This window comes from Oryctolagus cuniculus, chromosome 6, assembly GCF_051225735.1.
Source record: "Oryctolagus cuniculus isolate XC-2025 breed Fujian yellow rabbit chromosome 6, ASM5122573v1, whole genome shotgun sequence".
Taxonomy (NCBI): Eukaryota; Metazoa; Chordata; class Mammalia; order Lagomorpha; family Leporidae; genus Oryctolagus; species Oryctolagus cuniculus.
The window spans coordinates 122,526,791-122,553,983 of record NC_142872.1 but is presented as its reverse complement, the minus strand read 5'-3'; the positions used below and the strand labels follow the sequence as shown (position 1 = coordinate 122,553,983).

The window sequence follows — 27,193 nt, the reverse complement described above, 5'->3', positions numbered from 1 at the left end:
GCAAAACTAGCCATAGGAGCTGATTCCTGGTGTCTCCTTTCCTGATGCTCCAGTGGTTCTCTACCCTGGACGCACACTGGACTCTATGGAAGAGAGCTTTAAAAACTGCCAAAGCCTGGAGCTGGCGTCCCAGTGCAGGAGGTTACGTTGCTTCTTGCAACACTAGCAGCCCATATCAGGATACTGGCTGGAGTCCCAGTTGCTCTGCTTCTGATGCAACTCCCTGGGAAGCAGAAAATGGCCCCAGTGCCTGGGTCCCTGCCATTCATATGGGAGACCCAGATGGGATTCCAGGCTCCTGGCTTTAACCTGACCTCGCCCCTGGTCGTTGCAGTCATTTGGGGAGTAAACCAGTCGATGGAAAACTCTTTCTTTGTCACTCTTTCAAATAAATAAATTTTTAAAAACTTAAAAAAAAATCTGCCAAGGACTGGGTCTACTCTGACACAGCTGGCACCGCATGTCTGGGGGTTTTAACCTTTCCACCCCGCAGCTGATTCCAGCAGACAGCCAGGGCTGTGTCCTGATCTAAATTCCCGTGTTTCTCCCTCCCTCTCCCCCACAGTGTTCAGTCTTCTTGTATCAAACCTTCCTGCAACTTCTTTATCTTCCTTCTTGACCCCATATCCACTTATTCATTCAGTAAGTCAGCCATTCACTTCCTCACCTCAATCATTCATTCCACACGCATTTCATATCTAGCATACTCCAGGCAGCAGGCCCTGCAAGATTAAAAAATGAATAACAGTCCCTGCAGAAATGTATTTACAAACTTAGGTGAATTTAATTAATATTTTTCAAATGGAGATGATAATTTTTTCCCCCGTACCTTCCCTAAAATAAACCAAAAGAAACCTGCTATCAGCTGCTCACTCAGCCTGCCCTGAGAAGTGCATGCATGAAGAAAAGTGCTATGGCAAATTCAATTTGTAAAAATCCAGATGAATAAAACTGCAGCAGCCATTGTTGGCAGAGACAAGCAGGAAAAGCCAGAGACGTGTGAACAGGAAAGCTTCCAGAGTCACACGGCATGAGTGCATCTGCCGTTCTCTAACCTAGGATCTAAACTCCCCCAAAGAATCAGATGGCAGTCTCCTTTCGTGGCCAGGTTTCCCTTTTCTCCGGAACTACATGTTTTCATAGGCTTTCTGAAGTTATATTTGCTCTGAGACATGAAGATGAACAATTGCTTCCGGGTACAACATTCTTGGTGCCGTCCAATGCTTGCAGGTCACTGGTGACACGGACTGGGGGCAGGCGCATGGAGGGACAAGGGAAGCTACTCACCCTGCAGGCGTAAGATGCAGCCCTGCCCTTTTGCCACCCCTCTGACATCCTCCTGTAGGGTTCCCCAGCAGCCCTCAGGCATAACTGGAATCCCAGGCAATCTATTTTCACCCTGAATGAACATTTATATGAACAGGGCTTTCTGAAAATGTATGGCTTGGAGCCGTTACTGTGGCACAGTGGGTTAAGCTGCTTCTTGCAACACCAGCTTCCCAGATTGGAGTGCAGGTTTGAGTCCTGGCTGCTCCACTTTCAATCCATCCATCCCCTTGCTGATGTATCTGGAAAAGCAGCAGAAGATGGCCCAAGTGCTTTGACTCCTGCCACCCATGTGGGATTCCCCCCATGGTGCTCTAGGCTCCTGGCTTTGACTTGGCCCAGCACTGGTTTTGCAGGCATTTGGGGAATGAACCAGTGGATAGAATATTTCTCTCTCTGCACGTGTGTGTATATGAGTGTGTGTGAATAAATAAACCTTCTTTAAAAAATATACAGCTGAAATGCCACAAAAAAGGAGTGTCATTCTGCCTTCAAAAACTTTTTAAGTCTATTTGAAAGGTAGAGAGACAAATAGACATAGATCTCCCATCCCCCAGTCGACTCCCCAAATGCCCACAATAGTCAAGACTGAGCTGGGAACCGGGAATTCAGTCTGTGGCAGGGATGCAAGTATTTGAAGCATCACCTGCTGCCTCCCAGGGTGCACATTAGCAGGAAGCTGAAAGCAGGAGCAGAGCCAGAACTTGAACCCGGGATCCCCTATGTGAAGTACGGTGTCACAACCGGTGTCCGAACCGCTACCCCAATTTCTCACTTCTTGAGCATTCTATAAGCACCAAGAAGAGCAAGGGATGCTGAATTCTGAGTTAGAAAAAACAAATACTACCTAATTACAGGAATTTTTTCTCCCCTCTTAGCTTAATGTATTTAGAGCCACACCTTGCCTATCCAGAGCTTAGCTAAGAACCAAGAAGAAAATCAAAGGGCTTGACACACAGCTGGAGGTGGCCGAGTTCTAAGCATGGCACTGGGGCACTTTACATTTAGGAAGACCCAGCTCACATCCAACATCCATTTTCCTCTTTTCACACCATTGTAGCGAATTTGAGTAGCGTCTGGTTCTCAAATTTCCAACAGATGGATAGTAACACATGGGAAAGCCCGGGCCGATGCTATAGCCATCATGCTAACAACCATGCAGAGCAAGCAGGAGACAGACAAATGGCGATGCGTGCTCAGCAGCATGTCTCTGTTTCTCAGCCCTGTCCTATAAATATTAATGCCTCATCTCCTGCAGATTCTGATACCTGGCCAGGTAGATCCACCCTCCTCTCTGTGCTGGGGAAGCAGACTCAGGAGGACATCAGCATGCAAGTTTATATGAAGAGCCCTGGGGAGAGAGGCAGGAGTGAGTGGTGGAAAAAGCACAGCCACAGCCTGGCTGGCTCCATGGGAAGCCCGGGAGCCAGCAGCCCTTCTGAGCTGTCACCCTCAGGCCACAATGGACGAGTCTTGACGTTCTCCAGTCTTCAGTAAGTGGGCTGCCAGGGCTTCTTGGCAAGCAGGCTGTTTGCAGCTGAGGTGGTCCCTGCAAGGCTGACAGAAGGGGGCCCTCTGCCAGCAGTGTTCCCTGCAGCCATCCACAAGTCCTCTGCTGAGGGAGACGGGGACGACACATGGTGTACCCAGGCACACCGGGACTCTTGCGCTGCAGCGCTAGGAAACTTTCATCTCCCCCAGTGGCCCTGACAGGGATGGCTGATTATTCATCTACTCTGCGTCCCAGATTGGAGGAAGGCCCCCCAACTAGAATATTTTGCTGGTGTGCTTGTGTGTTTTGGGCAACAAGATATAAACAACAATATCGTGTGGAAGTTCTGGGAAGACTTCTATAAAGCTATTAACCCAGCTCCTCCCTTTCTTTCTCTTTTTAAAGAAGATGTATGTATTTATTTTGAAAGTCAGAGTTACAGAGAGAAAGTGGGAGACACACACATAGAGAGAGATCTTCCATTCCTGGTTCACTCCCCAAGTGGTCACAACAGCTGGGGCTGGGCCAGGCCAAAGCCAGAGACCAGGGGCTTCTTCTGGTCTCCCATGTAGGTGCAGGGGCCCAAACACTTGGGCCATTTTCTGCTGCTTTCCCAAGCATGTGATCGGAGAGCTGGATCAGAAGTGGAGCAGCGGACAGCGCCGTGGCTCAATAGGCTAATCCTCCGCCTGCGGCACCAGCACACCCAGGTTCTAGTCCCAGTCGGGGCGCCAGATTCTGTCCCGGTTGCCCCTCTTCCAGGCCAGCTCTCTGCTGTGGCCTGGGAGTGCAGTGGAGGATGGTCCAAGTGCTTGGGCCCTGCACCCGCATGGGAGACCGGGAGAAGCACCTGGCTCCTGGCTTTGGATCAGAGTGGTGCTCTGGCCGCACTGCGCAGGCCGCAGTGGCCATTGGGGGATGAACCAATGGAAAAGGAAGACCTTTCTCTGTGTCTCTCTCACTGTCCACTCTGCCTGTCAAAAACAAAACAAAACAAAACAAAACAAAAACAAAAACAAACAAACAAAAACAAAAAAACAGAAGTGGAGCAGCTAGGTCTTGAATCAGTGCCCACATGGGGTGCTGCATTACAGGATGCAGTTTTACCTGCTATACCACAGCGCTGGCTCCCACCTTCTCCCTTTCTTATTGCTTCCTTTCTCTCTGGTACCTGGAATCCAGACACAATAGCACAGTATGGTAGCCATATTGGACCAGGAGGTAACTTTAAGGATGCAAGCTGTGTATTAGCACTGGGTCCTGAGTCCCTGATAATGCTGAAGCTGCCACACCATACTCGAGATGCTGTCTGAATGTCTTTTTATCAGAGAGAACCAGACATCCATCCCATATATACTGCTGTTAATATGGAGATATCTCTTTTGCAGTTGGATTTGACCGTAATAGGTTCAGAGGCCCTGCTCCACTGGAGATTAGCACTAAGATAGTAATTCTTTTGGATCTTTAATAATTCTGGAATCCATCTTTTCTCCATTACCACTGCTGCCTCAGTGGAAGTCCTTGTTTCTCCCTCTACCCTTCACCCTATCCAATAAATTGCCTATGCTGCTACAGAGGGATCCCCTGCATGATAAATGAGAGCATGTCAATCCCATCGTTAAAAACCTTTCAGGGAACTCTTAAACTCTAAATTGTTTGTGATTGGGCGCTTTATCTTATGCATTGGGTATTAGGACTTGTGCACGCCTCCCTCCATGTCTGTGTTTATTCTTATGTTAATAAGTATCACAGAAGCATGGCTAGAAACAGCACAGGCAGTACCACAGGTTAGGAAGCCAGTGGCTGACACAGCATTCCATAGTAGCCAATGAAATAATGTAATTGTATTTGTTAGTAACTTGGGAGGTGGACAAGTCTAATTCTACCTTTGAACTAGAGTCCAGAAGCCACATTTTCTCCCAGTCACACAATTTTATTTTTTTAATAGAACTTCATTGTCATTTGAGTCATTCCTTTCTTCCTATCAATCAGAGCCATGGGCATACCCAGCTCTTTTGCAATGAAATACAGCTTACAGGCCGGCACCGCGGCTCACGAGGCTAATCCTCCAACTAGTGGCGCCGGCACACTGGGTTCTAGTCCTGGTCGGGGCACGGATTCTGTCCCGGTTGCCCCTCTTCCAGTCCAGCTCTCTGCTGTGGCCCGGGAAGGCAGTGGAGGATGGCCCAAGTGCTTGAGCCCTGCACCCACATGGGAGACCAGGAGAAGCACCTGGCTCCTGCCTTCGCATCAGCGCAGTGTGCCGGCCGCAGCAAGCCAGCTGTGGCAGCCATTGGAGGGTGAACCAACGGCAAAGGAAGACCTTTCTCTCTGTCTCTCTCTCTCACTATCCACTCTGCCTGTAAAAAAAAAAAAATACAGCTTACAAACCACCATGTGCCCATCAGATCCCAAAGCATCACAATATGAGTTGCTGTCTTTGGTTTTCAGAACCTGTCAGTGGGTTCCACTGTGCTGTGTTGCACTATCAATGTTTTCCCCTGATACAGATCTCTCTGTGTTTGTCTGTGCATACATTAAAATCTACACTTTTGTTTTGGGATAAGTGTAGATTCATATACAATTATAAGGAATAATAATAATAGGCTCAATTTTCCCCAGTGGTAACATCTTGCATAACCACAGTACAATATCACAAGGAAATTGACACTTAGACAATCCACATCAACTTCTAACATTTTTATTGTTTTCCTTTTTATATACATTTTATATTTAAAAGACAGTAACTGTTTTACTTTGAACTTATAGTGGAAGATACCTAATATACTTTTGAACTTCTGTTGATATGTAGTATATAGTCTGGATGCTTCCTGTGATTAAAATACACTTTTTCTTTATTAAAAATGAAAACTTTTCAAGAGTTCCTTTGTCCCCTTGAGGTAGTCTGGAATTCATTACATGGCTTTCAAACACCTCCAATTTCTAGCCCTAACTCCCCAGGCTTATCCATCACAACTCTTACCTAGTTTCCCCTGACCCAGCTCTACAGAGCTGCTCTACTGCCTGGAAAACCCTCCTCTACCAGACCTGGGTAATTCCTGTTCATCATGGAGATTAAGTGAAGTCTGTGACTCCCCCAGAGGCAGACCCTCCTTCTCAGTCTGGGTAAGATGCCTTCTTATTTTCAGTTTTTTGCTTCTTTAGTGCCTGGCACTCAGTAGATGGCCCCTACATATTTATGATATAAATGAATGAATAATTTTTTTACCAGTTTGAGCATTGGAATAGATCACCCTTCTCTTTTTCTGGTACCTAACTCTTGGTTCCACAGTTATGATAAATCCTGTTCAATTGCTTTGCCATGAGCAACACCTAGCCCACTGCCTTGAATAAGATGCTCACTACATGATGATTGACAGCTAGGAAGGAGGTGGGAATTGAGACCATAAGAGCAGAGTGAGCACAGGCATGGAGATACTGTGTTCCAGGAGGACGAATGGACCATTTGGCTCAGAAAAATCATTTTACAGCCCATTTAATCCATTTCAGCAGTGAGTCTGGCATCTCAACATGCAAGCATGTGTTGGGCCCATCCTGCGACTGTACTGCTAAGGCCCAGTGCAAAAGAATCTGCGGCTTCTACAACCCTGTGCTCTCTGCCCTGCATGAACTGCTCCTTGCCCCCTCCCTCCCCACCCCACCACCCCGAGCTCAGTTAGTGCCTGTTTTCATCAGTAGCTGTTCATGGACTCCAGGATCAAAAATCAGAGGGTGTTAGTGCATTCTATCTGTTCCATTCACCTTCAGAATTCTGTAAACACAGTATGGTCTGAATAGCTGTGCCTTTGGTAATAACTTACAAGGCAATTCTTACTCTCTCAGCACAGCATCTTATTTTAGGATACTGTGGAGTCCACACACCACACACAGTTTTGTAGCTGTGGCTTTGACTGCAAGTGTGCACCTGTGGCCACTCTCCTGCCTGTGACATATTCTTGCTTCTAGGGCCAGTGGGCATCCCCAGTGAGCCAGGGACAGAGTGCTAGAGCCACACTCTCCCAGCTTAGAATCCAGGTTGTACTCCCCACTCAGCCTAGATTTAGCCTCTTCAGTATTCACATCTGTAAAATAAAGACCCCTGCCTTGTGGGGGTAGTTGTGAAGATTCTGTGGGATAACACACAGGAACCTACAACAGGAGCAGGTACACAACACGTGCTAGATATATGTTAGCATTGACCATTGTTGTTATGACAAAAGAATCAGAATTGAACATGCAGGATGGGGGCTCAGGAATGAAGGGTGATGTTCTTATAGGCGTATCACTGGTTTTCCATTTTGCTAGGTCACTAGCATTGATACAATTAGTATTATTTTCAGTACTTGCAGTAGACTGTACTTCCCCCAAAAAAAGAGCCATGTTCTAATAGCTGAAAACTGTGATGCTACTTTATATGGCAAAAAGCTATTGTAAATATGATTAAGTTAAAATCTTGAAATGGTGAGATCAGCCACATGGGCTTGTAATGCAAACACCTGATTCCTTAAAAGAGGATGGGACAGGGAGATTTGATACACAGAAGAGGAGGAAGTACTGTGACCACAAGAAAAGGGATATCATTGGTCAATAGGAAGATGGAAGAGGCAAGCAAAAGTTGCTCCTCTAGATGGAGTGTGACCCTGCCAATGAGTTAATTTTGGCTCAGCAAAACAGGTTTTGGACCTGTAGCTTCCAAAACTGAAGTAATTTGATTGTAATAATTTGGTGCAGTAGCTACAGATAGCCAATGCACCACTTACTTTAATGATTTGGTATAATTATTACAATGGTTGTGGTAATAATTATTATTTTTACTCTTTGTGTTTAAGGCTATTTTCTTCATCTTTTTGTCTTGTTGGAAAAAAGAATGCAAAATTATTAAACCTCATATCCAAGTGAAGAGTAGAAATTTTGGATGTCTTTTTGTATTTCCTGGGTAGTAAAGAGTTATTTTGCCCAAAATGAATCTTCTAGTGAGTTTTATGGAGTTTCAGAACAATTTACATTTTAAAACATAATTTGCATTTTAACTTTTATTAAACAATCTAGATTTAGAACAGTTATAGGCTTGAGCACTAATTAAGAAATTGTTTTCCTCATCTTACATTGTTTAAGAAAAAAACCCAACCAATTACTAATTATGTTTCTGATAGAGTTTAAATGATGAAAACAATGCACAGCAGAAGACAGTTGGGTGTTTTTTTTTTATGTTTCTGGGAAAATGCGGTGAATGTTTTGAACTGTGGACTCAGGGGTGGAGCACGGGTTCAGGGACACTGGAACTGGCCACCCCTCCACCTTGTTTGTTGACTAAGTAAACCATTTGTTCCTAATGGTCAGAGGATCCCTCTGAAAAGAACCAGGTCACTTCTTACAAAATACAAATGCAGTTGATTCGCATGATTGCTAGCAGTGATGTTCTGGCAGTCTCCACCAGTTCTGAATGAGCCATTAACCCCGAGGGACACACAATCCTATGTCCTTGCCAGCCTCTGGTCTCAATGTTTTGATCAACCAAACCTTACCTTATGTTAGGTGTGTTTCTGTGGAGTACATATAGACATTTGTTCCCTTAACACTGAACTCAAGTCCAACAGCACCGGCAGGAAGCTTTTCTAAAACATGTGCTTTCTCTAAGGCACCACACAACCTTCTTTCCCTGAGATCACTGAATTGCTTTTTAGTACCATGCTTGAGGGCCCTTTAGAGCAGCAAAACCACCAACTAAAAGGGCAAACATGAAAAAAAGAAAAAAAGTGGCCCTAAGTTGACCACAAAAAGGATGCTTGTTTCTACTCTGTCAGCTGAAGAGAAAGACAGTGTTGTCTCGCTCGCCCTTGGTGGGAAACATGCATTAGCTGTGCCTCCACTCTATGTGAGTGTGTGACGCCTTGTGAGTATTGATTTTTGGGGTTGCAAATACATTTTAGTGAGTAGGTAAATTTGAAAATACAGAATCCACAAATAATGAGGATCAAATATACTCTGTATGAAGCTGATAGGCAGGCTTCATCAGTCCTGGGCACTAATGGGAAGTGACTTTATGTGAAATGATCAACCAAGCCTGGGCTCAAAGTGAGGCATGGGTCTTGTAGCCAAGTTGCTTAGAATCCAGCTAAGGGACTGGGCAGAGTCACTGATGTCTGTACCACTGGGCCTTCACAGAACTGAGTCCCAAGACCTCGGGCACACCCAAAGGACCAAATTGATTCTAGTGGTCAGGGAGAGCCACAGAGATCTGCCCCTGGCAGCAGGTCTTTATAAAGAAGAAGGGGAGAATATGAGGGTCCTCCACTCCCAGGAGAGGGGAACGTCTAAGGGAAGTGGCATGGACAAGGGAAATTGAGCAGCAATGAACTTCACAGTTGTGTTTGGTGTCTCCACTCCCTGTACCACTCACAACGGTAGCAGGTATCACAACATGAGCATAATCTGGTTAACCCTTCTTGACATAGTCACAGGAGGGAATGAAATACAACAAGGGGTCAGTTTGGCAAAGACAAAATGCTTCATACAATGATTTAAGTTCCCCAATATAATTTTTACTACACAGGTTCTAGAGCTACAGGGAGCAAGTGATTTTATCAAGTCCCATGCCTTTGTTTTTCAGAAAGGATTAAGTAATTTATCTCAGGTCTTAGAGTGGCAAGGTTACTATGTGTTTCCTTTATGTCAATGCACACTCAGCATCATTTTTTAAAAAATAGACTGCATTTTGTAGTGCAGTTTTAAGTTCATGGAAAAACTGAGTAGAAAGGATGGAGAGATTCCATTTCTCCTTTGCCCCCACACCTGCATAAGTCTTTCCTGCAATCAACAAGCTTCATCGGTATGGTACATTTGGGGTAATCAATGAACAGAGCCCTAGTTCACATTAGGATTCACTCTTAGTGTTGTACATGGAATGGGTATGGACAAACGTATAAAGACCTGTAATCACCATTATAGTATCCAACAGAGAAGTGTCACTGTCGAAAAACCCTCTGTACTCCATATTTCTCCACCTTCCCTTCCAACTCCTAACCTTTTTACTGTCCCAAAGTTCTGCCTTTTCCAGAATATCATATAGCTTAAATCATGCAGTGTGTAGCTTTTTTTTTAAGTTGACTTCTTTCACTTATTAATAGGCATCTGTTTCTTCCATGTCTTTTTATGATTGATCGCTCATTCTTTTAGCAGCTGAACAGTAGTCTGTGGTCAGGATGTACTATGGCTTAGCCTTTCCCTTATAGAAGGACATCTTGGTTGCTTCCAAGTTTGGGGAATTATGAATAAAACTTCTATAAACAGTGATATGCAGATTTTTTGTGCGGATGTAAATTTTCAGCTTCCTTGGGTAAATGCTAAGAGGCATGATTGCTGGATCATATAGCAAGTGAGTTTGGTTTTGTAAAAAGCTGCCAAGCTGTCTTCCACAGTGGCTGTGCCATTTTGCATTCTCAAAAGCAATGGATGAGGCCGGCGCCGAGGCTCAGTAGGCTAATCCCCCGCCTTGTGGCGCCGGCACATCGGGTTCTAGTCCCGGTTGGGGTGCCGGATTCTGTCCCGGTTGCCCCTCTTCCAGGCCAGCTCTCTGCTGTGGCCCGGGAGTACAGTGGAGGATGGCCCAAGTGCTTGGGCCCTGCACCCCATGGGAGACCAGGAGGAAGCACCTGGCTCCTGGCTTTGGATCAGCGCGGTGCGCCGGCTGCAGCGCGCCAGCCGCGGCAGCCATTGGAGGGTGAACCAATGGAAAAGGAAGACCTTTCTCTCTGTCTCTCTCACTGTCCACTCTGCCTGTCAAATAAATTAAAAAAAAAAAAAAGCAATAGATGAGAGTTCTTGTTGTTCTCCAGAATTTGGTGTTGATGTTTCTGTTTTTCCTCATGCTAGTAGGTATGTAGGGCTTCTCACTGTTATTTTAATTTGTAGTTTCCCAGTGACATATGGCACTGGACATTTTTTCATATGCTGTTGTGCCATCTGTACATCTTTTTCATGAAATGTCTGCTCATATCTTTTGTCTATTTGTAAATTATGTTATTCATTTTACTGTTGTTGAGTTTTAAGAGTTCTTTGTATATTCTGGATACCAGTCTTTGTTAAATGTGTTTTTTGCAAATATTTTTTGCGGGTTGTGTCTTATCTTCTCACTCTCTTGGCTCTGCATCTTTTTCGGCACAGTGTAGATGTCCAATGAATATTACTTAAATGAATTTACTAATGGCAACATCTCTGTGAAATTAAAACAGAAACTCGTGGTTCTCTTCTAGGTACTGGTTACATGTGCATATTCATTTGATTCATTCATCAAGATGTATACACTTTTTTCTACGTAGCTATAAACATCCATGAAAAGTTATAAAATACAGAAGTTCACAGGAAAGTGTTATTTGAAAGACAAATGACCATGTCTTAGGAAATGTATATCTCTGTGATGGAAAGTTAGAACTTTGAAGGGAACTTGGGAATAATCTAGCCTAACACTCCTACTTTATAGGTGAGAAAGCTAAATTATAAAAGGACTATTTGACCTGCACTTCAACTTGGACCTTACAATAGGAGCAGATTCCCAAGGACAAGACAACAGATCTAGAATCCATCAGACCTGTGCTTTGAGCATCCATTTCCTGATTTTAAATGATGATAAGAACAAACCAACCTTCTTGGATTGTTATGAAGATTAAATAATGTATGCGAAGCACCGTGGCTGCCTTGGTGCAGGGTATGTGCTAAATAAGTGGCTGTTGTTAGGCCACTGTCATTGTTACAGCCCCAAATACAGGACTTTGCAGAAAGGATTTGCTTAATAAAATATTACTGAATTCTATTCTATATCTACATTTTTTAAAAAAGATTTTATTTATTTATTTGAGAGGTAGAGTTACAGACAGTGAGAGGGAGAGACAGAAAGGGCTTCCCCTCTGCTGGTTCACTTCCCAAACAACTGCAGTGGCCGGAGCTGGGCCGATCCTAAGCCAGGAGCCAGAAGCTTCCTCTGGGTGTCCCAAATGGGTACAGGGGCCCCAAGCACCTGGGCCGTCTTCTACTGCTTTCCCAGGCCATAGCACAGAGCTGGATCAGAAGAGGAGCAGCCGGGACTAAAACATAGAACCCATGCCCATATGGAATGCTGGCACTGTAGGTGGAGGCTTAACCTACTGCGCTATAAAGCCAGCCTCTGTATCTTCATTTTTAAAGAGGGTGGGGAGGTAGTAGTAACTTTAGCCTTGGTATCCATGAACAAGTAAGATGACACCTGTTTAAAAAGTGTAAAAGGCAATGGAAGATGACCCAAGTACTTGGGCCCCTGCACCCACATGGGAGACCCAGAGGAGGCTCCTGGCTCCTGGCTTTGGATCTGTGGGGCTCCAGCCGTTGTGGCCACCTGCGGAGTGAACCAGTGGATGGAGGACCTCTTTCTCCATCTCTGCCTCTCCGTAACTCTGCCTCTGAAATAAAAAAAAAAATACATCTTAAAAAAAATCTGTTTGGGATCTAAAATAACAACCAGCTACCTGAGTGTGCATTTGAAATAAACGGATGGCAGTTATTTCCAGGATCTTAAAATGTTAACATTTACACTGTGACATTCGGTATTTACTTTGCATGCCAAGTCAGCACCAGTAGCATTCATGTTCTATCACCGAAACTAGCCTGGAGGAGATTGACAAGCTCAGGGCTCGGCTCCCAAGGCTCTCAGGGGAGCTCTCCCCAGCTTCCCAATCCCTGACCCAAGGCACTAGTGAGTTCTGTAGTGGAATGCAGGAGTCTCAGAACAGCTTCTGTGGGAAACAGCCTGGGGCTTCTCTGTTATGTCTATTGTTCCTGAAAGAATTGCATTGTAATTTTTTAATAAACATTTACTAGTATGAATTTGTTAAGTATAAACATTTAAAATACACTACACTTTTAAAAACCTTATATTAGCATTTTCTTATGTTTCTAGGAGCTTCAAAGAAACAGAAGTGGCTCAGCATGTCCTTTGGCCTCCTAAGGATGCTGTCACAACACTATGATAGCACCATCATAACAAGGGCACTCAACACCCCTGCTCCCTGAGTGCCCAGGGAAGAAGGTGGCTCTGGGATCTGATCACCCCAGCACTGCCTTGTTCTGGCTGCTGAACTCGGCCAGTACCTGCAGCTCTCACTTACTTTGAACCTGAGGATGTTGGAACCCTCTTTTCTCACTAAGGAAGTCCTGAGGAACAGGTGTTAAAATGAGGGGTGGTGGTGGTGGTGGTGTAGTGCAGCAGGTTAAACCTCTCCTTCAATTCGGATTCCATTCCCTGCTAATGCATCTTGGAAGGAAGCAGAAGATGGCCCAGTACGGGCCCCTGCCATCCATGTGGGAGACTTAGATGGAGTTTCAGGCTCCTGGCTTCCACCATTCCTAGCCCTAGTCATTCTGGCCATTTGGGGAGCAAACCAGCTGATGGAAAATCTCTCTCTCTCTCTCTCTCTCTCTCTCTCTCTTTCTCGCTCTGTGTGTGTGTGTGTGTGACTCTTTCAAATAAATAAATAAAAAAATCTTTAAAAAAATAAAATACTGGGGCTGGCGCTCTTGCATAGAAGGTTAAGCCTTCTCCTGCAGTGTCAACATCCCATATGAGTGTCGGTTGGAATCCCGGCTGCTCCTCTTCCGATCCAGCTCCCTGCTAATGTGCCTGGGAAAGCAGCAGAAGATGGCTCAAGTACTAGGGCTCCTGCACCCACAAGGGAGACCAGGAAGAAGCTCCTGGCTTCTGGTTTCAGTCTGGCCCAACCTGGTCCTTTGGAGAGTGAACAAACAGATGGAAGATTCTGTCTCTCTTTCTCTCCTTCTCTCTTCAAATCTCTGCCTTTCAAATAAATAAATACAAAAATCTTAAGAAAATACTATGCATTAACTCATAATAAGCAAATACATATGGAATTTTTAAAGACATATCTGTGGTTTCCCTGAGCTCTTCTAAGAACTTGATGAAGTAGGAAGGTAATTATGTAGATACTGAAAGTGAGGCTTGGAGAGTCGAAGTAGCTTGCCCATGGTCATACCACTAGGAAGCAGCAGAGAAAAAACCTAGGCCCTGATGGCCATGGCCATGTCTACTGCTCCTCTGCTAGCTGTGTGCATTATTTACAATTGCTGGAAATGAAGACACAACCAAAAATTCCAATAAAAATGAATGGAATGCACTGTGGAATAATTGATGCTTAGCATGCACATGGAATGACTGATGATGCCTGTACATGATGAAAAGCAGCCAATAAACATCACTTTTGCAAACCAGGCACCTTGACTCCAAGCTTTCCAGCACAGAAACTGTACACCAATTTGCTGATCCTTGCCAGGCCTGGGTTCACAGTGAGGACGCTGGGCACTGCAGTAAATTCTGTCCTGTGAGCCCTCCCTACTCCAACTCATGTCTTATTGAGGTTTTGAGAATGGAGGCCTCTGATGGAAAATGTCATCTTCTCTCTGAAATCCCCTCCCTCCTTTTCACCTCTTCCAGGAAGTCTGCATGGCCTCAGCTCAGGAGCCTCTCTCCTGCTACTATTCAAATGACTGTATTTGCGCTTGACCCTGGGATGGAACGCTCTGTGCCCCATGCCATCCACTTCCCTGCCAGAATGTGAGTGTGTGGAGGACAGGAATTGTGTCCTATTCTTTGCTCATTCTCAGGGCCTAATCCAGGGTGGTCAATGACTGTGTAATAAGAGCCCTGAGCTAAGCATTTTATGTGCTATCAGGAAGCAAGAATGAACAGAAGAGAAAGGAGAAGAGTATCCCCCTCCATCCACACCCTCAGAACAAGTAAGGAACAGAAGAGTCAAGCAAGTCCCACACTAAACAAGAAGGGCACAAGAGGAGCTCAAGATCTTTTGTCACTTCAGCCTCCAAAGCCATATTGAACCTCATTTGTAAAATGAGAATCAGTATTGGCGCCCACCACGTGGGGTTCTTGGGAGGATTAAAAGAGGTAGCATGCAGGTGTACTTTACATAGTTGTAAAGTGTTGAGCCCAGAGCCAGGCAGGAAGTGATCATTTAACAAACATGACCCTTATCTTGTTTAGACACGGTCATAGTCAAAGTGGAGGTTCTCTCCTCCCTTCAGAGAAAGGCACCTCCCTCTTTGAAGACCTGTTCTTTCCACTGGGATCTCACTCACAGAGATCTTTTTGCCAGAGTGTCTTGGCTTTCCATGCCTGAAATACTCTCATGGGCTTTTCAGCCAGATCCGAGTGCCTTTAGGGCTGATTCTGAGGCCAGAGTGCTATTTAGGACATCCGCCATTCTATGAGTCTGCTGAGTATCTCGCTTCCCATGTTGGATCACTCTCCCCTTTATTTATTCTATTGGTTAGTGTTAGCAGATACTAGACTTGTTTATGTGCTCCCTTTGACTCTTAGTCCTTTCATTATGATCAATTGTGAACTGAAATTGATCACTTGGAATAGTGAGATGGCATTGGCACATGCCACCTTGATGGGATTGAATTGGAATCCCCTGGTATGTTTCCAACTCTACCAATTGGGGCAAGTCAGCCCGAGCATGCCCCAAATTATACATCTCTTCCCTCTCTTATTCCCACTCTTATGTTTAACAGGGATCACATTTCAGTTAATTTTCAACACTTAAGAATAACTGTGTGATAATTACAGAATTAAACCAGTCATATTAAGTAGAACAGACAAAAAAAACTACTAAGAGGGATAATGTATTAAGTTGTCCATTAGCAGTCAGGGCTATGCTGATCAAGTCACCATTTCTCATAGTGTCCATTTCACTTCAGGAGGTTTCCTTTTTGGTGTTCAGTCAGTTGTCACCGATCAGGGAGAACATATGGTATTTGTCCCTTTGGGACTGGCTTACTTCACTCAGCACGATGTGTTCCAGATTCCTCCATTTTGTTGCAAATGACTGGATTTCGTTGTTTCTTACTGCGGTATAGTTTGACTATGACCGTGTCTAAACAAGATAAGAGTCGGAGAACTCAAGGGGCTTCCATAGCCTTGGAAACTCATGACTGGTGCATAGGGAGATTACTGATGCCATAAACAGGAGTGTCAATTTGTAAAGTCAACAACAGGAGTCACTGTGCACATACTCCTCATGTAGGATCTCTGTCCTTAATGTGCTGTACACTGAGGCTTAATGCTATAACGAGTACTCAAACAGTATATTTCACTTTGTGTTTCTATGGGGGTGCAAACGATTGAAATCTTTACTTAATGTACACTAAACTGATCTTCTGTAAAAAAAAAGAAAAAAGAAAAAAGAAATTATCAATTCCCAACTTGACTCTCACTGGGATTAAACATGACAATAGGTCTGATCTGATTTCATCATCATTTAAAAAAATCATCTATTATTTTTCACTTTATGTTTCTGTGTGGGAGCAAACTGTTGAAATTCTTACTTAAGGTATACTAAGCTGATCTTCTGTATATTAAGATAATCGAAAATGAATCTTGATGTGAATGGAAGGGGAGAGGGAGTGGGAAAGGGGAGGGTTGTGGGTGAGAGGGACGGTATGGGGGGGAAGCCATTGTAACCCATGAGTCGTACTTTGGAAATTTATATTCATTAAATAAAAGATAAAAAAAAAAAAACCATGACCAATTATCCTGGAGAAATCAGGGCTTCAGAGCAGAGTACAAGAGTGCCAGGCGCATGTGCCTTCTCTGCAGCCCCCACCTCCTACCCACAGATAAGCACAGGACAGGCTCCACCCAGCTCTGCCCTGAGTGCAGGCTGGAGGAACCAGAGGGAAACCACGCCCTGCAGCTGCCTCAGGTCTCCTCTCACTCCCCAATCCTGAAGCAAGGTACTGAGCCCTCTTCTCTGTTCGAACATGGTAGTACCTGTTCAGACCCTCGAGGGGGAGGCGGCACCAGATGACACCCTGCCCCCCACTAACCTCTCTGCTCCATACAGAGAGGTAGGTAGAGCAGCCAGAAGACAGCTGGATGTCTGAAGCTTTCCTGGGACAAGGCAGAGGAGGGACAAAGTGGGCAGAGATGAGAGCTGGACACCTTCCAGCTTGACGGCCCAACACGGATCTGCCACTGCACTCCTTCTACGCCACTGCTCCAAGCTTGGCTCCTCCTGACTCAGTTCACCCCCTGGCCGTGAGGGTGAGGCAGGTGCCATGGTTTCTATTGTAGCTTTTTGGGGGCAAGGAGGAAACTGAGGCCATCAAAGGCTTCAAAACTCACCGGCGCTCAGAGTTGGTAAGTGGTGTGACTGGGCCCTGATCCAGGCAGTGTGGGGCCGGAGCCGGTGCCCTTCACCCTGAGTGACAAAAAGGCGAGGGATAGGGGGTAGATTGTGAGTGGCTGGGGTAGCTACTTCCCTGGTGTTGGCCTCTTGCAGCACAGCAGGCAGCCGATGGGGCTTCCTCTCCCTGGCACCCTCACCTCTCTTTTTCACCGGGAGTGTCTCTCTCCACCCTCCTCCCTTCCCTGCATTTGGGTCAGGGCTACACTGAGACAGAGAGTGAGAACAAACTCTTATGAAGGTCTTCAGTTTTCATCCCATGGCAGAAGCTAAGCCTAGGAGATGGGTTCTGCCCTGACAGGTGCTTTCTAGTCTGGGTGGAAGGAAACCAGAGGGCAGTGTCTCATATTGATGGGTAAGAGATATCGGTTTCACCAAGGGACCAAATGGACAAATGCTCAACAAATATCCATGGGGCAGGCACTGTGGCACTGCTACTTGGGGATGCCACATCCCTTATTCGAGCACTGGTTTGAATCCCAACTACTCTGCTTTCAGTCCAACTTCCTGCTAATGTATCCTGGGAGGCAGCAGCTGATGGTTCAAGCACTTGGGACCCTGACACCCATGTGGTAGATCCTGATGGAATTATGGGCTCCTGGCTTTGTCCTGGTCCAGCTCTGGCTATTGAAGACATTTGGGTAGTAACCAATGAAAGAAAGTGCTCTCATTCTCCTCTCCCTGGCTCTCAAGTAGATGAAAATAAATAAATAAACTGACTTTGAAAAAACTCTATACTGCTAACAGTGCCCTTCCCTTGGCAACCCTAACATATGTCTACTGTCACATCTGGCCTGAGTTACTTTCCTTCCTTCCTTCCTTTCTTCCTTCCTTCCTTCCTTCCTTTCTCTTTTTCTTTTTCTTTTTCTTTTTCTTTTTTAAATTTATTTGACAGGTAGAGTTATAGACAGTGAGAGAGAGGGACAGAGAGAAAGGTCTTCCTTCTGTTGGTTCACTCCCCAAATGGCCACCACTGCCGGCACTGTGCCGATCTGAAGCCAGGAGCCAGGTGCTTCTTCCTGGTCTCCCATGTGGGTGCAGGGGCCCAAACACTTGATCCATCCTCCACTGCCCTCCTGGGCCACTGCTGAGAGCTGGACTGGAAGAGGAGCAACTGGGACTAGAACCCGGCACCCATATGGGATGCCGGTGCCACAGGCGGAGGATTAACCAAGTGAGCCATGGTGCTGGCTCCTTTCTTTCCTTTTTTGATTTATTTATTTGTTTGAAAGGCAGTTACAGAGAGAGAGGGATATTTTAAATCTGCTGTTTAAGTCCTAAATGGCCACAACAACAAGTGCTGGGCCAGGCTGAAACCAGGAGCCAGGAGCTTCTTCCAGGTCTCCCACATGGGTGCAGGAGCCTAAGCACTTGGGCCATCCTCTGCTGCTTTCCAAGGTGCAATAGTAGCGAGCTGGATTGGAAATGGAGCAGCCAGAACTCAGTGCCCATATGGGATGCTGGCGTCACAGGCAGCGGCTTAACCCATTATGCTATATCACCGGCCCCTGTGTTCCTTTGTTTTATTGGCCACGTCTTGATGGTAGCTCTTCTTTCTCAAGACTACTAGCTCTGTATGCTCTGAGAAGGAGCAGGGCTCATGAGATGGTAGAGAGAACTTCAGGAGCAGACCCTGTGTGGACATGTTATCTCATAGCTCATGTCAAGAGACATACGCCCCCATTGGCAATGGCTGAAAGGTAGGTGTGTGGTGGGGAGGGGAAAGAGAAGGCAGTGCAGCCATTCCTTGCTTGCCTCCACTTCTGGGGCTACGTGGGGCAAAGGGGCTCTATCTGCTCACCTACTGTAAAGAACAACAGCTCCAGTTCTCTTTCTAGCCGGAGTAGCACAAGGTCATCTGTAATGATGCTTGCCTTACAGCTGAAGTTGGGGTCCCTTTGACCCATTCTATTCTTATTACCTTATTCTCCTTCTAGCTCCCCATGGAAGGATAAAGGTTCTTGTCCACAGTACCTAGGACTACAGGCAAAGCCTGTGCTTTTGAACTTTTTGGCCTGAGTGCTTGCTGGGGTCCATTGAGAACATGCTCAGCGAATGCCCAACAAGGGCGCTAAGGGAACCTCTGAGCCCAGAAAGGGGACAGGAAACTGGACTTTATTCTAAGCAGTGCACCAGCTTAGGAACCCCCATAAAACTCCACATGGCAGCTCTTGTATTTCAAGTTGGATCAGTCACTCCAAATATGTATTTTTAAAAGGTTTATTATGAGGGGGTAGCTTTGTGGTACAGATTAAGCTGCCCCTTGTGATACCGGCTGCTTTTGCTTCTGATCCAACTCCCTGCTAATGCACCTGGGAAGAAGGCCCAAGACCCCTGCCACCCATGTGGCAGACTAGGATGGAATTCTTGGCTCCAGGTTTCAGCCTGGCCCAGTCCCAGCTGTTGTGGTCATTTGGAGAGTGAACCAGCAAATGGAAGTGCGCTCTCTCTCTCTCTCTCTCTCCACTCTTTTAAATAAATAAATAAATTTTTAAAATGTTTGCTATGAAATAGTTCAGATACACAAAAATGCAGAGAGACACACATCCACCTTCCTCGTGCTGAATTAGCCACTGAACTGGTTTTGGTGTTTACCATTCCCTTAGAGGTCTTCATACTTTCATAACATTTCTAAGAATCTCTATACAACCCACTCTGTTGCTTTGCTGATTTAAAAATGTTATTTAATGGGCTATTGTATGAATTTTTTTGAGATTGGCTTTCATTTTTAAACTTTTAAGCTGTATCAGACTAACACAAATAGTCCCACTTTGTTGATTTATTTCGTTACTGGAGTGTATCCTGTAATATGACAATATTATAATGTACTTATATGTCTGTTGATGAACAATTAGGTTTTTCATCGCTGGCTTTGTCAGTGATCACTTTGTGTTGGACAGAGGAACAAGAGTTTCTGGAAGATGTCTACGTAGGGGAGGGATTGCTGAGTCTTAGGGTTTAGCTCTCTGGAGTCTGTTTGGGCTTCTGTAACAAAATTCCCTGGACTGGGTGGCTTCTAAACAACAACAATTTACTTCTCATCGTCCTGTGGGTTGGGAAAGCTAATATCAAGATGCCAGCAGACCTGCTGTCTGGTGAGAGTCCCATTTCTAGTTCACAGAGGGCACCTTCTTGCTGTGCCTACATACAGTGGAAGGGGCAGACAAGCTCTCTGGGGTGGTCTCCTTTATCAGGACCCTAATCCCATTCAGGAGGACTCTGCCCTCATGACCTCATGACCTCCCAAAGGCCCCACTTCCTGATGCCACACACTTGGAGGCTAGGATTTCAATGCATGACTTGTGGGATACATCAACGTTCAGTCCATTGCAGTCAGACACCCGCCAGCGTGAGTTTTAAAGGGTTCTATACCAGCTACCAACAGGGGTAGGAGTTCGCATTTTTCAGATTCCAGCCAATGTTTAGCACTGTCGGACATTTTAAGTTTTGCCGCCGTGGAAGGTGTGAAATGCCTTGTGGAGGTGTTTGTTCACAGCTCCCTGGAGTTGAGGAAGCATGGCTGCTTATGATCACAGGGACTTTGTTTTGCATGCATTGCCTCTTTATGGGGCTTACGGATTCTTTACTTTCCCTTTTTGTCTCTTTTTACTTATTTGTTTGGCTTCTTGTATATTGTGGATACTCACGAAAGTATTTTTCTTCCAACTTGTAACTTTTCACTTTTTAAATAGTGTTGGAATGTCTTTCAAGCTACGGCAACACATACACAGCATTTTACCCATCTTTAGGTGCAGTTTTGTGGCATTAAGTGCAGCCATGTGGCTGTGCATCACCAGCATCTATGTCCAGGACTTTCTGGTCCTTCCCCACTGAGACCCTGTATTCATTAATACGTTGAGATTTCCATGATGTCACATTTATAAATCTTCTCCTTTAAGGGCTGAACTTTGTGTCAGGCTTCAGAAATTCTTCAAGAAGCTATTCTTCGGTATTTCCTTCTAAAATTTTTACAGATTTGTGTTTCACTTTTATGTCTTAATTCATCTGGAAATAATTTTAGGGGCTTTAAGGAAGTGAGGATCTCTTTTCATTTTTTTCCATACAGATTCCCAGTTATTCCAGCACAGTTTTACTGATTCAACCATCCTTTCCTCTCTCATCTTCGGTCTTAATTTTGTTAAATATTATTTCTAAAGATGCAAGGATCTCTTTCTGAACTCTCCATTCTTTGTGACTGCTCTGTTCTCTCTCTGTGGCAAACCACATTGTCTTAATTGCTGTAGGCAATTATGGGCACCTTCTTTCCTCCATGCTTTCATTTCCTGATTCTTTTTCAAAATTGTCTTGATTATTCTTGGCCCACTGTCTTTTCATCTAATTCCAGTATTAGCTTGTCCAATCCATAAAAATTTCTAGAATTTGGGATTGTACTGAGTTCATGAGTGTGGTCTATTTCTATTATCACTTAAGTCTCCTTCAATATCTTTTGATAAAACGTCTAAATTTTCTCCACAAAGATCTTACATAGATGTGTTAAGATGATTCATAGGTACCTTATATTGTCACATTGCTCTTATATCTTTTTATAGTTATAATTTAACTTATTTGTGGCTGGTCTAATTTTATTTTTTATGTGTTGGACTTATATCTAGAAATATAATTGAGGTCTCTACCAACTCTAAGAACTTTTATAATGAAAAAATAGGTTTAGAAATGCTAATTAATTTGCTCTAAATAACGTGTGTTGGTGGTGGGGAGAAAGATAATGTCAGGGTGATAATTTACATATTTTCTATGTCTCTGACTCATCTGTTCATAAATCTGAAGAAGTTTGCAGCAAGTCTCCTGAGTACTCATCTAAGAGCCCTCCTGAGACATCCAGGGAGGGGGTGGGGGGATAGACAAGAAGCATGGAATTACCTGATCTCAGAGAGAGTAGGGACCTTGGAGTAAACCTACCCAAAGACACTCAGAAATCTGAAAATGTCCCCACAACACCTTTTATTCATTTAACACATATAATGTGAACACCAAACAATGCAGGCCCCATGTTCGATGTAGGGAATAGCAGTAAGTAAACCCTCAAGGCCCTTAAGGGTTAGTGACAGACTGTAAGTATAGTAACTACACAAACACAAAACTGCAAATGGGGCTAATGCTATGAAGGATGTGAATGGGCCTCTGAGAGCAGGTAGGATGGCGTGAGCAATCTGACATTCTGTAGGGGGCAGATCCTCAAAGCTGTGGGCAGTGGTAGAAGTTCAGTGTGGCCAGAGCTGAATGAAAGGGAGTTGCTCTGGGCCAAGGCTAGAGACTGGTGAGCTGGGCCAGACCATGCATGATGTTTTGGGCCTTGCTAAGAGATTTGGCCATTATTTTAAAGTCAGTGGATGCTACTAATGTTTTTTTTAAACCTTTATTTAATGAATATAAATTTCCAAAGTACAGCTTATGAATTACAATGGCTTCCCCCCCCATAACTTCCTTCCCACCCGCAACCCTCCCCTCTCCCACTCCCCTCCCCTTCCATTCACATCAAGATTCATTTTCAATTCTCTTTATATACAGGAGATCAATTTAGCATATATAACGTAAAGCTTTCAACAGTTTGCACCCACACAGAAACACAAAGTGTAAAATACTGTTTGAGTACTAGTGATAGCATTAAATCACAATGTACAGCACATTAAGGACAGAGATCCTACATGAGGAGGAAGTGCACAGTGACTCCTATTGTTGACTTAACAAATTGACACTCTTGTTTATGGTGTCAGTAATCACCCTAGGCTCTCATCATGAGTTGCCAAGGCTATGGAGGCCTTTTGAGTTTGCCAACTCTGATCTTATTTAGACAAGTTCATAGTCAAAGTGGAAGTTCTCTCTTCCCTTCAGAGAAAGGTACCTCCTTCTTTGATGACCTGTTCTTTCCACTGGGATCTCACTCGCAGAGATCTTTCATTTAGTTGTTTGTTTGTTTGTTTGTTTGTTTTGCCAGAGTGTCTTGGCTTTCCATGCCTGAAATACTCTCATGGGCTTTTCAGCCAGATCCGAATGCCTTAAGGGCTGATTCTGAGGCCGGAGTGCTGTTTAGGATGTCTGCCATTCTATGAGTCTGCTGAGTATCTCGCTTCCTATGTTGGATCGTTCTCTCTCTCTTTTTTTATTCTATTGGTTAGTATTTTCAGACACTAGTCTTGTTTATGTGATCCCTTTGACTCTTAGTCTTATCATTATGATCAATTGTGAACTGAAATTGATCATTTGGACTAGTGAGATGGCATTGGTACATGCAATCTTGATGGGATTGAATTGGAATCCCCTGGCATGTTTCTAACTCTATCGTTTGGGGCAAGTCTGATTGAGCATGTCCCAAACTGTACATCTCTTCCCTCTCTTATTCCCACTCTTATATTTAACAGGGATCACTTTTCAGTTAAGTTTCAACACTTAAGAATAATTGTGTATTAATTACAGAGTTCAACCAATAGTATTAAGTAGAACAAAAAAAATACTAAAAGGAATAAAGTATTAAGTTGTTCATCAACAGTCAGGGAAAGGGCTGATCAAGTCACCATTTCTCATAGTGTCCATTTCATTCAACAGGTTTCCTTTTTGGTGCTCAGTTAGTTGTCACCGATCAGGGAGAACATATGATATTTGTCCCTTTGGGACTGGCTTATTTCACTCAGCATGATGTGTTCCAGATTCCTCCATTTTGTTGCAAATGACTGGATTTCCTTGTTTTTTTTTTTTTTTACTGCTGTATAGTATTCTATAGAGTACATATCCCATAATTTCTTTATCCAGTCTACCGTTGATGGGCATTTAGGTTGATTCCAGGTCTTAGCTATTGTGGATTGAGCTGCAATAAACATTAAGGTGCAGACAGCTTTTTTGTTTGCCAATTTAATTTCCTTTGAGTAAATTCCAAGGAGTGGGATGGCTGGGTTATATAGTAGGGTTATCTTCAGGTTTCTGAGGAATCTCCAGACTGACTTCCATAGTGGCTTAACCAGTTTGCATTCCCACCAATAGTGGGTTAGTGTCCCTTTTCCCCCACATCCTCTCCAGCATCTGTTGTTGGTAGATTTCTGAATGTGAGCCATTCTAACTGGGGTGAGGTGAAACCTCAATGTGGTTTTGATTTGCATTTCCCTGATTGCTAGTGATCCTGAACATTTTTTCATGTGTCTGTTGGCCATTTGGATTTCCTCTTTTGAAAAATGTCTATTGAGGTCCTTGGCCCATCTCTTAAATGGGTTGTTTGTTTTGATGTTGTGGAGTTTCTTGATCTCTTTGTAGATTCTGGTTATTAACCCTTTATCTGTTGCATAGTTTGCAAATATTTTTTCCCATTCTGTCGGTTGCCTCTTCACTTTCCTGACTGTTTCTTTTGCCGTACAAAAACTTCTCAATTTGATGCAATCCCAATAACTAATTTTGACTTTGACTGCCTCTGCCTCCTGGGTCTTTTCCAAGAAGTCTTTGCTGGTGCCGATATCTTGCAGGGTTTCTCCAATGTTCTCTAATAATTTGAGGGTGTCGGGTCATAGATTTAGGTCTTTAATCCATGTTGAGTGGATTTTTGTGTAAGGTGTAAGGTAGGGGTCTTCCTTCATGCTTCTGCACGTGGAAATCCAGTTTTCCCAGCAGCATTTATTGAATAGACTATCCTTGCTCCAGGAATTGGTTTTAGATCCTTGATCAAATATAAGTTGGTTGTAGATGTTTGGGTTGATTTCTGGTGTTTCTATTCTGTTCCATTGGTCTATCCATCTGTTTCTGTACCAGTACCATGCTGTTTTGATTACAACTGCCCTGTAGTATGTCCTGAAATCTGGTATTGTGATGCCTCCGGCTTTGTTTTTGTTGTACAAGATTGCTTTAGCTATTCAAGGTCTCCTGTGCTTCCATATGAATTTCAGCATCATTTTTTTCCAGATCTGAGAAAAATGTCTTTGGTATCTTGATTGGTATCACATTGAATCTATAAATTGCTTTTGGGAGAATGGACATTTTGATGATGTTGATTCTTCCAATCCATGAGCATGGAAGATTTTTCCATTTTTTGTTATCCTCTTCTATTTCTTTCTTTATTGATCAGATTTATATTTTAGGAAGTTCACTCAACTCTAGTATGGAGAATAAATTGGACAGAGTACAAATGGATGTGGGAAGACTAGTTAGGAGATCAGTATGGTTTCTAAGGAGTAATAATGTAGGGCTAAACTAGGTGATGGCAGAAGTAATCAAGCTGAAAACTCAATAGTTGCTTATTCTGTGCTATTGAAAGATGTCCATGTATCATCTCATTGAACACTCACAGCATGAGCCCATGAGATAAGTACTGCTGTCATTCCCAGCTGATAAGACATGGCGAAGTTAAGAGACACACCTAAGTTGACACAATGTTAGTGTAGATCTAGGACTTAAACTCAGCTTGCATAACTCTTTACTGTGCTGTATATCTGTGGGTGAAGGTGGGAGAAGAGGAGTGAAGAGGCCTGAGGGACCTCTGGCCCAGGGAGAATTTGAAATCTCCTAGCAAGAGGAATAGGCTGAAAGGACATGGGCTATAAGGTTCAAGCATGGGATCAGGAGGCTGGGAGAACTTCTGATCTCAAATCCATTACTCTCCCTCATTGTCTGGATGACTTCCTTGGTCTCTTCTAACCCTAAGACTCTGGGATGATTACATCACATTGGGAAAGTAATGGATGTCTCAGAATCTCTGTTCATCAGTAGCACAAGGGTAATATCTCTCCACTAAAAGGATACATATGAAAGCCTTATGCAAACACTAAAGAACATTAGCCAAACACAAGACTTTAGGTGTTGTCTGACAAGTGCTGAATAAAATGGATCCAGTTCCTTGTAAACCAAACTCTCCACTATCCTTCTTGAAGCCTGCAAAAGTTTAGGTTACAGACCCTGTTAGGTGAGAGAGGGTGCAGCTGTGGGTTTAAGAAGCTAATTTATTTTCACATTACCTCTTCCTGCCTTCTCCAAAGGAGTTTATGAGCTACCTATTCTTATAGTATTTTTAAAAAATTTTGCACACACACAAGTAAAGGGCCTTTTAGATGTTCCAAATAAATCATAAAGAACATATACAAGTAAATCTTGTTCCTTTCCTCATTGTCAAACTTTTGTGGCTTAATTTCATTTTTCAAAGTTTCTTGTATTTTGGGAAGTAGGATTTTACTTGCAATTTGACAAGTTTGAACAAAATGTGAAGTTGGGGCAAGGTGTAGGAGTGAAGAATGATGGGTAAAGTTAAGGCTGACTTTTATTGATCACAGAAAAAAATTCATTAAAATGATGTGCTGCTTCTTTTTCAAAATCACTTCAAAAATAAATTCCAAGACTGTGAATCTTCAAATTGAATGCAAGAGTCCTCAATAAAATAAATGTGTTGTGTAAGTTGAAAAACAAAAGTGAGAGAACACATTCCCTGTCTCCGTCAGCGAATTCCTTCTTTTCAACCTGAATTTGAGAAGGGAACATTTATTGAGTCTAAGGAAGGAATATTTCAGCTTTTTTTATTACTGATGCTTGCCACAAATCTACTAACTAGAAACCAGGATATTTGATTAAATTCTAGCCCAATGGAGTGCTTAGGTAGTTATAGACGAGGTGTACATAAAACCAACTGTGGTAGCCAGATACTTTTTATTGCAACATAAAACCCAGATGCAAGTAATGAAAAATTCCCTTTTGCTTCATTTCCCAACATGCTGTCTTCACATTAGATTTTGTGTGCACTTTCTTTTCTCCACTGGTAGCATTATGACATATTCTTTTCCATGTGTTCAAGATTTAATAGCTTCAAATACAACCAACATGCAATTGCTGAGAGACCAGTCTCCATTCTGTGTGTTCTTGGCTGGCAGAACAGACTACTTATAGGAGATGCCAAAGATGTGTGATGTTCACTCCGTGGAAATAGAACAAGATGCTCATAAACATGACTTTCACAAATGTTAGTCCCCCTGGTCTTAGTGATTTCAGTTGTGCAGCCACTGTTTTTGGATTTAGATTGGGGCAGGTTGTTGTTTTCCCTGGGCATTTTCACACAAAGAGACTCATCGGCTGGATTTCAAAGACAGGTTACTCCTTGCGGTGCTGACATAGGTATGTCTCCACCAATAAGTTAGGTGCTGTGGAC

At 43.8% G+C, this 27,193-nt stretch overlaps 1 long non-coding RNA gene across 3 annotated transcripts in view; it reads right to left on the bottom strand.

Moving 5' to 3' along the window:
- The window catches only part of LOC138843185 (uncharacterized), a 102,562-nt gene that overhangs the window by 67,373 nt on the left and 7,996 nt on the right, over positions 1-27,193 (bottom strand). Inside the window, exon 3 of one of the 3 annotated variants that reach the window (XR_016236515.1) lies at positions 2,605-2,677. The exons of 1 other annotated variant lie outside the window; for it this stretch is intronic. This is a non-coding gene — a long non-coding RNA (uncharacterized LOC138843185). Of the gene's footprint in view, positions 1-2,604; positions 2,678-17,060; positions 17,080-27,193 lie in introns of those variants that run through there. One more of the 3 variants, XR_016236516.1, reaches the window with a different exon arrangement.